This window comes from Corvus cornix, chromosome 15 (assembly GCF_000738735.6).
Source record: "Corvus cornix cornix isolate S_Up_H32 chromosome 15, ASM73873v5, whole genome shotgun sequence".
Taxonomy (NCBI): domain Eukaryota; kingdom Metazoa; phylum Chordata; class Aves; order Passeriformes; family Corvidae; genus Corvus; species Corvus cornix.
In genome coordinates, this window is record NC_046345.1 from 9,344,488 (window position 1) to 9,353,419 (window position 8,932).

Genomic DNA, 8,932 nt, shown 5'->3' on the forward strand with positions numbered 1-8,932 from the left:
TGCTCTGAAAACTTTTATTATGCTGTTAATCAGAAGCTGGATGAAACTGGAAACATCCATTAGACTAAATTATCAAGGGATACCAGATACAAAGAGGCACTTGTGCGTCAGGATGTTTTTGAATTTCAGGTATTTGGAGGCTGAGAGAGCATTTAGGGAAGAATCACTACATTTATTGTTGAACTTTTCCTGCTGTAGTCTTCCCTGCGCATCCAGTGCCGGCTGCTGTCAGAGACAGGAGCTCTCAGTTTGACTTTCCTGGTTTTTTATTCTAATGTAAATATAGTCAGCATCTAAGCCTATTGTTTAGAAAGGACAGAAATGTAAGCAAATGAGACAAATGTTCTTTAGACGAAACAGTATCTACAACCATGAAACCAGGACAGGGCTGTGCTGTATGTCTTTACATTTGAACATTGAACTGTTTCAGGGGGTTTTTAATTTTTTTTTTCTCTTTCTAAACAATGTATAGAGAACAGAAAAGTTTTCTGAATATAAACACTTTTGTTTTTACTGAGTTTCTGTTTTCAAAATGGCCATTTGTTTGACTTTGAATAAACAAGCCTCCAAAATATGGTGTTGGGCAATCTTGACCATTAGTGTGTGTGATAAGTGTGTTCATGTGTGTGTCCAACTCTGTTCAGACTGACTGAATTTCATGTCAGGCAAGGAAATATGTGCAGTCTGCTGAGAGTCCTGGCTTGGCAGGTTTCTGGAATCCTGCACAAAGCTGCCCTTGACTCTGCAGCAGGTGTCAGACCTTGAGAAGGAAGCAGAAGAGGGAAAGTCCAACTTGGCTCCGAGACTGAGAGGTGGCACCATTTTAGCACTTGACGTGAAACAGAGACTGACATTCAGGAACTGGGTTTCACTTGTCCCAGGCAGTGGGAAATGGGAATAGGCAAAGGAAGGAAAAAGTGCTGGTTAACTTTTGGCAGGAGCAAAGGGCCTGCTGGGGGTTGAGTCTGGAAGAAGTGTTTCTTTGGGCCTTGGTGATGGCTACCTGACTTGAAGGACTAAGTTTTCCCATTCCAGGATGTTGTAGATGCTAGGCAGAGCTGCTGAAAGAAAAGAATTGTCCCTGTGGTGGAGGCATGGCTGGGCTCTGCCATGTCAGGAGGGAGCCGAGAGTGGCCCCAGGCACCAACTGTCAGAAAGGAGAGAGATGAAGTTTCAGTAATAAGGCACTGCCCATGCTCTTGGGCAACCCAGAGGATCCCTGTAACTGATTATGAATTCCACATGTTTTGGGGATGGAATGCTTTATGGCTATGCAGCACTCAAGAGGCTGCACCAGGAACTGCCAGCTGGGAAAGTTGTGTGGACGTGAAGAAGATCTCAGAAAAGAAAGCAGCAGGCAGGAGGATAGATGCTGGTGGGATAATGTGATGGAAATACCTGCAGTCACCTGGTAGGAGAGCTGTGGATCTCTGTAACTCATCCAGGGGCCTGAAGTGACAGAAAGTTTGGTCACTGCTCACGTACAGCATCCAAAAACTCTGCCTGAGCTACAGTGGAAGTGGAAGCACTGTGAAAATTGCTGGTCCAGACAGAAAGGAAAAGAGGGCCAGAAGGGAAGCCAAGATGCCATCAGCCTCATGGCTGTAGCACCTGGAGCTGGGTTTTGATTTCCTGAATTTCGGAGAGGATGATGTGTGAGGCTGAAGGACCATGTCCGTTTTCCATTCTGGCTGCTAGCATGGAGCTCTGGAGATGTACACTGTGATCCAGTTTCTGTGTTCTAAAAGCTTTCAAATTAATTTAATTTTCATTAAACTAGGACACCCTGTCCAGTAACTGCTGGAAGTCCTTTAATCTGTTGCAGACAAACCCCAGATGTTTCTGTGTGCATTATTTATTTTGTCCTTTCTACACTGACCCTGGTGCACCACATAGAAACTGTTTCTTTTTGTTAAATGCTGCTGCTTCCATCTGCCCTTTGGTATGGAGACCAGCAGCCCTGCTTTTTGTGGAAAAAACCCCCCACAAAACACAACAAACCAACCATACAAAAAACAAAGAAAAAAAAAACCAGAAAAGACCCCCAACCCTCCCCCAAAACACACTCCCCCCCTCCCCCCCCAAGGTATTCTTGAGTCAACCTTTTTCCTCATGCAATGACCTTTCTTTTGATGACTTCTGGAAATCTACGCATTACTGTACTGGCCTAGGGTTTGAATCCAGGGGAGGCTTGTGAAATGTACTGTGCTGGTACAGCTACTGCCACGTGATTTGGAAAGGGACCACGTAATTGTTGAGAATTAGAATGCATTGCTGACAATAACTTACTTGCATTTTTCAATCTGATAAGCTGAAAATGCCTTACTTCAATATGGTAAGAAACTCAACCACCTGTTGTACAAAGAAAGGTCTTAAAATTTAATGTACAAGGTAGAAAAGAAGGGAAGGATATGGATGAAATTCTGAAAACAGCTTATTCTCTATTGAAATAAAAATTTGTAGTACTCAGGTGTCTCAGCTCAGGTATTCTTACACTATATATTTAACATTGACAAAGATTAATATTCAAATTCTAAATGTGGGAAAGCAGGGATTTTTTCCATTCCCATTGTTCATGCTCATGAATAAGCAGCAGTTGACTTCTTGCATTTTCTACCCCGTGTTCCAGCTGAGTAAATTTTGGGACTATAATATCAGCATATCCCTAGAGGAAAGAGTGTAAAATTTGGAAGGGAAGGAAGGAGACATTTACAATGATCAGAGTGTGGGAAAGTGTCTAACGATAACTAATACAACAGCTCCAAAGGGAATTGTGCAACAGCCTGGAAACACCATATTTGAATACCAGGGAATTTCCAAAGTAAAACCGCAGTGAAAGATAATCAGGGAAAAAGAAAAGTACAGAAAACAAACTGTACAAGACTGATTTTCTCTTTTCCTGCATGCTGCTCTTCCACTTTCTAAGGAAGAAAGCAAACAGTTTCTTGTACTCTTGCACAAGGAAAGGGTTACCTCACATGAGCTCCCAGGGCCATTCAGAAGGAAGGGAAGTCATTGTGAAGCAATGCTGTTATCCCTGGAACCAAGACAGAACTAGGAGCCTACATCTGTAGTTGCACGATACCAATAACCTTCATTTTTTGCACCAGGACATGGCAAGGCCTGTTTATGGAGCTGGGTTTTATCCTTCTGTCAGCCTCTCCATTGCTTTGCTTGTGAAGTACATGAGGGTCATAAGGGCAGTTGAAAACCTGCTCTTCCCCCTTCCCTTGCAGAGAAGCTCATCTTGCTCTGGTTTTCCATATGTGCTGGCTCTCTGAGATCCTTATTGACTTGCAGCGTTCACACATCTGGCTTGTATTCCCAGGATTTCCCAAAGAGCTGGAAGTGCAGCAGGGAGAGGGCAGTGCTGCAGAGTTCTTAGGCTGTGTTTAAGCTGGGGCTCATGAGAGGGGAGCCTAAGGCAAGAGTAGATGGGGTCTCTTCAGCAGCTTATGGCTTCCCAGAGGCACATCCTGGTCCCTTCCTATCCTTCCTGCACCAGCTGCACATGTCCTCCCTTACTCTCCCTTTCAGCACTCTGATGCTGGTGGATGTCACTGGATTCCAGTGAGATGGTAGGAAACTGCAGAGCTCCAGTGGGGATGCTGTGTGGATGCTTTTGTTTCTCAGAAAGAGCTGCAGGGCTAGGCAGAGGTGGGGCCTGCTGACTTCACAGGAAAGTACAATCTGTTTGGCTCCGTTTCACCAGTCCTGCTCATTTTGGAGAGGAGATGAAATCCAGATACAAGTCCTGGTCTTGATTCCTGACTCAGAAATTGCAATGTGATTAAGCACTTTGGAAAGCCTCACTGTGCACAGCACTGCAGCTCTGTCATTTACCTTGAAATCCCAGAAAAGCCTCAGTTCTCATTCAGGGGAATTTTTAAAAAATATTTCCCATCCTTGCTCCTTTTTCTGAGAGGATGAGGTTGTTTTCAGATGATCTCTTAAGACAAAAGTCCCCATTATTTTTATATACCCTTAACACAAAGAACTTTAAAAAAAAAGTAAAAAGTGAAAAGAAAAATGTTGCAGAAGCTGCACAAACAGCCTAATGCAGACATCACATCCCCATTGCTTGGGGCTCAGTCTGTGCAGCCTATGGAGTGTTTGCCCTCATCTCCTGCATGATGTGAGCTTGCATTGACTGACTGTATGGGGCCAGAACATGGACCAGGGACCCAAAGTGTGGGGATGGCAGGGGGAGGGAGATGTGGGAGTGTTTGATGGGGGATAGTTCTTGCTCTGTGGAGTTGGGAGCCAGGGTGATAGAAGCTAGAGAAGCATGTAGAGGGCTTGGAAGAGAACACACAGTCAAGCTTGTGGTTTTGCCAGCATTTAAATAATCATTTACCTGGATCCCTCTCCAATATACAGAGCAGCCCACAAGAGAGCCTGTGCTGAGCATGTTACTCTGCCTGTGTGCAGACCTCTGCCCTGCTCTGTACCAAACTTCATGAGGTTTCTCTTCAAGTTCAGCAAGGTCCCTGTGGATGATGCTCTGCTGCTTGTCAGACACTCTCCTTAATTTAGTCCAAGCCAGAGATTTGCTGGTATTGCATTTTCATCCTCTTTGATTCCCTTTTTGACTTCCAAATTGCATTTCAACAGCACTCCTTTTTCTGGACATCTTTCTAGGGCTTTTGGTATTAAAGAGTTCAGGATTTGAGCGTGTTACTTCTTCACTCTGTGGAGATCCCTGGCAAAATCACTCCTCAGCTTCCTCAGTTGATGTGCTTCCCTCATGTGCCCAGAGTGGCTCGTGTTGCCCTGTGCCAGGCTCTGGGGAGACCGAGGGACCTCCAGCCTGCACAGGACTCAGTGAGCAAACCCTGATCCAGGCAGCCCTTGGATGAGCATGGCAGTGAACCAATACTCACTGGCTGGGGCTCACTGAGATCATATAAATCATATGATGGCAGCTGTATAGGTAGTTACTTATAGATACACATGCACTTTACTATATCATATTTAGTACTTTCAGTGACTTTAGTACTTCCGAGTGAGTTAAAACCCTCCACAGATATCCTTTGGGGTCACTACTGTAATACTCCAGACTATTTTAGTCAATACAGAGTTCAGACAGAGTTTGCTGTTGGTGTCTTTGGATGCACACAAAGCTCCCTTTTGTTTTCTCTTGCCAATACTTTCGGTTGTTATAGTAATTGTACTAATGAGGTTTAGTCTTTAAGAAAACTGCTTGATTTGGTCCAGAAGGGCACTCAAGAGTTAAGGACTGAATCAGAAGGTTCACTGTTCACTGTTAATCTAATATTGAACATAGCTGCAGTGTTACAGAAAGAATAAAGTGCTGATGTTTGCAGTAAACTGTGCCTGGATATCCTCATTGAATAAAATACATGGAGAAGAGTTTCCCTTGGGCAGTGGTTTGTGCCATGTGTCCCACTAAGCAGAGCTGTGCAAAAGTTGGCTTTCACCAGGTCAATGCCACTGTGGAATAGAGGTTATTCTGGTTTGGGTTCCACAGAGCATTTCCGTCAGGCATTACTTTGTAACCAGCAGGAAAGGAAGAAGGAGGCAGCAGCTCTGCCTTTACCCTTGAAAAGTTCAACGAAGATGTAGGAGTCCCTGAGACTCTGTGGGTCCCTTTAGGCTTTCAGTGGTGTGAGAAATGGTGTGTGTCCTGTGACTGTCCCATTCAAGTGCTTTCTCTTTGTTCATGCTTGCAGCCCACAAAGAGAGATTAAGTGGGAAACTGAAGGAAAGTGTGGCTGAGGAACATTGTGGCAGAGTAGTATTGGCCTCTTGATACTTGCTGTCCTTAAGATGTAGGTTTGTCCTCTCCAGTCATCCATCACTGCCCTGCTGCTGTGCTCCTAAAACATGGAATGCTTGTGATCACCCTCCAGCCCTTTCAAGGCTTGTAGTTTAACCATTACAGCTGGAGCCAGAAGTGTGTTCTTGAGATTTGAGATGAAGTACTGCCAAGTTTCTCAGCTAGAAGTGTGAGAGTTATTCCCTGGCATGCTTTCAAATTAAAAGGAAAACCAAAAAGCCAAAAGGTACTTGAATGTTAATCTCAGCAAAGCATAAATCTATGAGTAAATTAGGAACATACTTCCCTTTTCTGATTTCAGTAACAAAAGAAGAGTTTGGCTTTCCTGGATCACGGCAGTTTATGGGTTTAACTGCCATCCTGAATTCTGAGAAATAACAGAGGGAAGAGAAATACGAATGAGAAATTCTTGAGTACCAGAATTTCCTGCTTCCAAGTACCTGGTTTTCCAGATTCCTGCAAACTTGGTTTTTGTGGGAGCAGACCCAGGACCCTTGATAAAGAAAACTTGTTTGTGTGCAAAGGAAAACAGTGTGCAAAGTTTAGTGTGTAGCAGTTTCTGAAAAACTGTACTGAGACAAATGGTTCAAGAGCACCAACTGTGGAACTCACAGCCATGTCCCTTAGAAAATCTCGACAATAAATTCCCTGAATGTTGCCTATTATTGGATTATTTGATTATCATATAGAGTCAATTGATATTCCTGGGTTAAAAGTAAACATGACTGGAGGAGGGGACAAATGGCGTTTGAAATACATCCAATTTGGCTTTGGTTGCATGCTCTTGGAAGCTTTCCTAGACTTTGTCCAATGGTTAAAACCTAATTTAGAGCTGGGAAATGTAAAATGCAGTTTTTATTTATTACAGTAAGAGCTTGGTGACTGTGGATAACGCTCTGCAAACAAACACCAGCAGAAAGAGGCATCTTCTTGAGTATGTTGCAAAATCATTTGGACAGTGTAGAGACCAAGGCAAATGAGGTTATTTAGGACACTAGTGTGAGAATGGCTCATGAGTTTGGTGTGCGTTTAGGGTTTTTTAAAGTTATTTTTAAAAGATGAGATGAAGAGTGATAAACTGAGTGTCAATATCTTAGCTTTCCTTTGTTGAGTACAAATGTCTGACTTTCTGTCCAATGATATTCTTTTCTTCCCCTCAATCAATGGAAAGCAACACTAAAGAAAAGGAGGCAAAACACAGTCATTCATGCCACAAACCTACTCTTTTTCTGCATACAAAGCTGCAACCTTGTTTTTCTTAGTCTAGCCCTGGACTGTCATGAATCCTGCTTCAATACAGAGGTTTCCGTCTTCTCCAAAGGTGGGTCCTCGATTTGCATCTCCAGGTTTATTCTGCCAAATGAAAAGCATGCTTACACCTCATGTAGATGCTGGGGTTCTTTGGGATTGTCTCCTCACCTCCAGGCTCCCAGTGCTGGTTATGAGGGGTGTCTTTCAACCAGCAACCAGCTTTCTTCTCCTCAAACATGTCTGATGCACCCATCATTTGAAACCAGCTTTATTGTCAGAGCAGCAGCCAGTACAGATGGCAGCTCTGTGTATCAAGACATGCTGGATCTTGAGGTAAAATTACATTGGCTTAGTGTAATACACTAAGCAAATGTGCACAATCCCCAGCAAGGCTGAAGGGGAAGCTCCTGGTGCGTCCAAAGCTCGCCCTGGTCCCTTTGGTCACTAGATGACTTCCTGTACTCTCCTCACCAACTTAGCCCAATGGCTGAGACTCTTCAACAGCTCTGCAATAACCTGAGAGGGAAATTGAGAAAGAAATCAGAGGATTTACACCCTTTGATAATTTCTTACCCTCCACAAGGTAGCTGTGGTAATCACATTACCTTAACAATGCCTGTACTTCAGACATTATGTAATATTCACATTTGATCTCTTGATTGCAGATTTGGACAAAGATATAGCAGGACCCCAACAATATAAAGGACAATTTAAAGATACTCTGCCTTTTTATAAGTTAATGGATAATGATTCTGTTAGTAATTAAAGTTCTAGTTAAAATTTCTCTGAGTTTATCTTGGCCTGTAAAGATCTTTAAATACCTGAATCCCCTTTGAAGCAGCATAAAAAGCCCTTCATGCTGGCAGCAGAAGACCAGAGAGTGAAGGGCTATGTATGGGAATTTCTGCCAAGGCAAACTATGCTCCCAGACAATGATGGCAAATTTGAAAGTTTTGAGAAACAAACAAACAGACAAATAGAGGTCAAAGTCCTGAATCCCAGCGTGTGAACTGCTGAGCAGCTTCTGACATGGGAATGTCAGTGCAGAGTTTGTAGTATCATATGGTCAAAGTTGAATATTGCACCAAGACTGTGAAGGTCACACAGTGAAAGAGACAAGAAGGCTCAGTCTTCATTTCCATATCAGAAAGACAAATGGGTTTGCCTGTGAGAGGCATCTGTCAGCTGGAATAGTCATAACTATGTCTTGGCCCTTCCAGGACATCCTTGGCCTCTCCCTTGGTCTGGGAGATGACACTCTCTTTTACCTTTCTTGCTTTTCCAGGTCTCCTCCTTGACTGCACAACGATAATTTTCCAGTTGTTTGATGTGCTGAGTTAAAAACTAAATTTGACAGAAATCTGGAGACTACAGTTGAATTCTCCATGGCATTTGAAGAAAGCGAATGGGCAAAATCCACTTGAGTCTTGAGTCTATTGGTACTGAGTGGTCTGCCCTGCTATGAGTTTAAAAGGAAGAGCTTTCCCAGAAACACCAGAATGATGATAATTTGTCAAAACAAAAACATCAAAGTCATGTAGGGATTAAGAAATTCTACAAAATCAGCAATGTTTTGCAGTGGAGTGAAGAGTCACATTAGAGCTGAGGGGGCTTGTTTACACATGCCAAGGTATATTTGCCAGATGAGACTGAGGTGTGGAGACCAAGAAATTATTACCTAGGGACCATGGTTTTATCTTGGACAAAACCATGTATTTTTCTCAGACTGTTTTCAGTTCCCCAAGATAACCTTATGAGAAGATACAACCACAACAAAGACATTTTAGTCCATCAAATCGATTTCTTGAGATATGACATGTGAAATAGTATTGCTTAGTTATAAGATAAAGTTTAGTGAGACAAGTTCAAAATCTGCTTTGA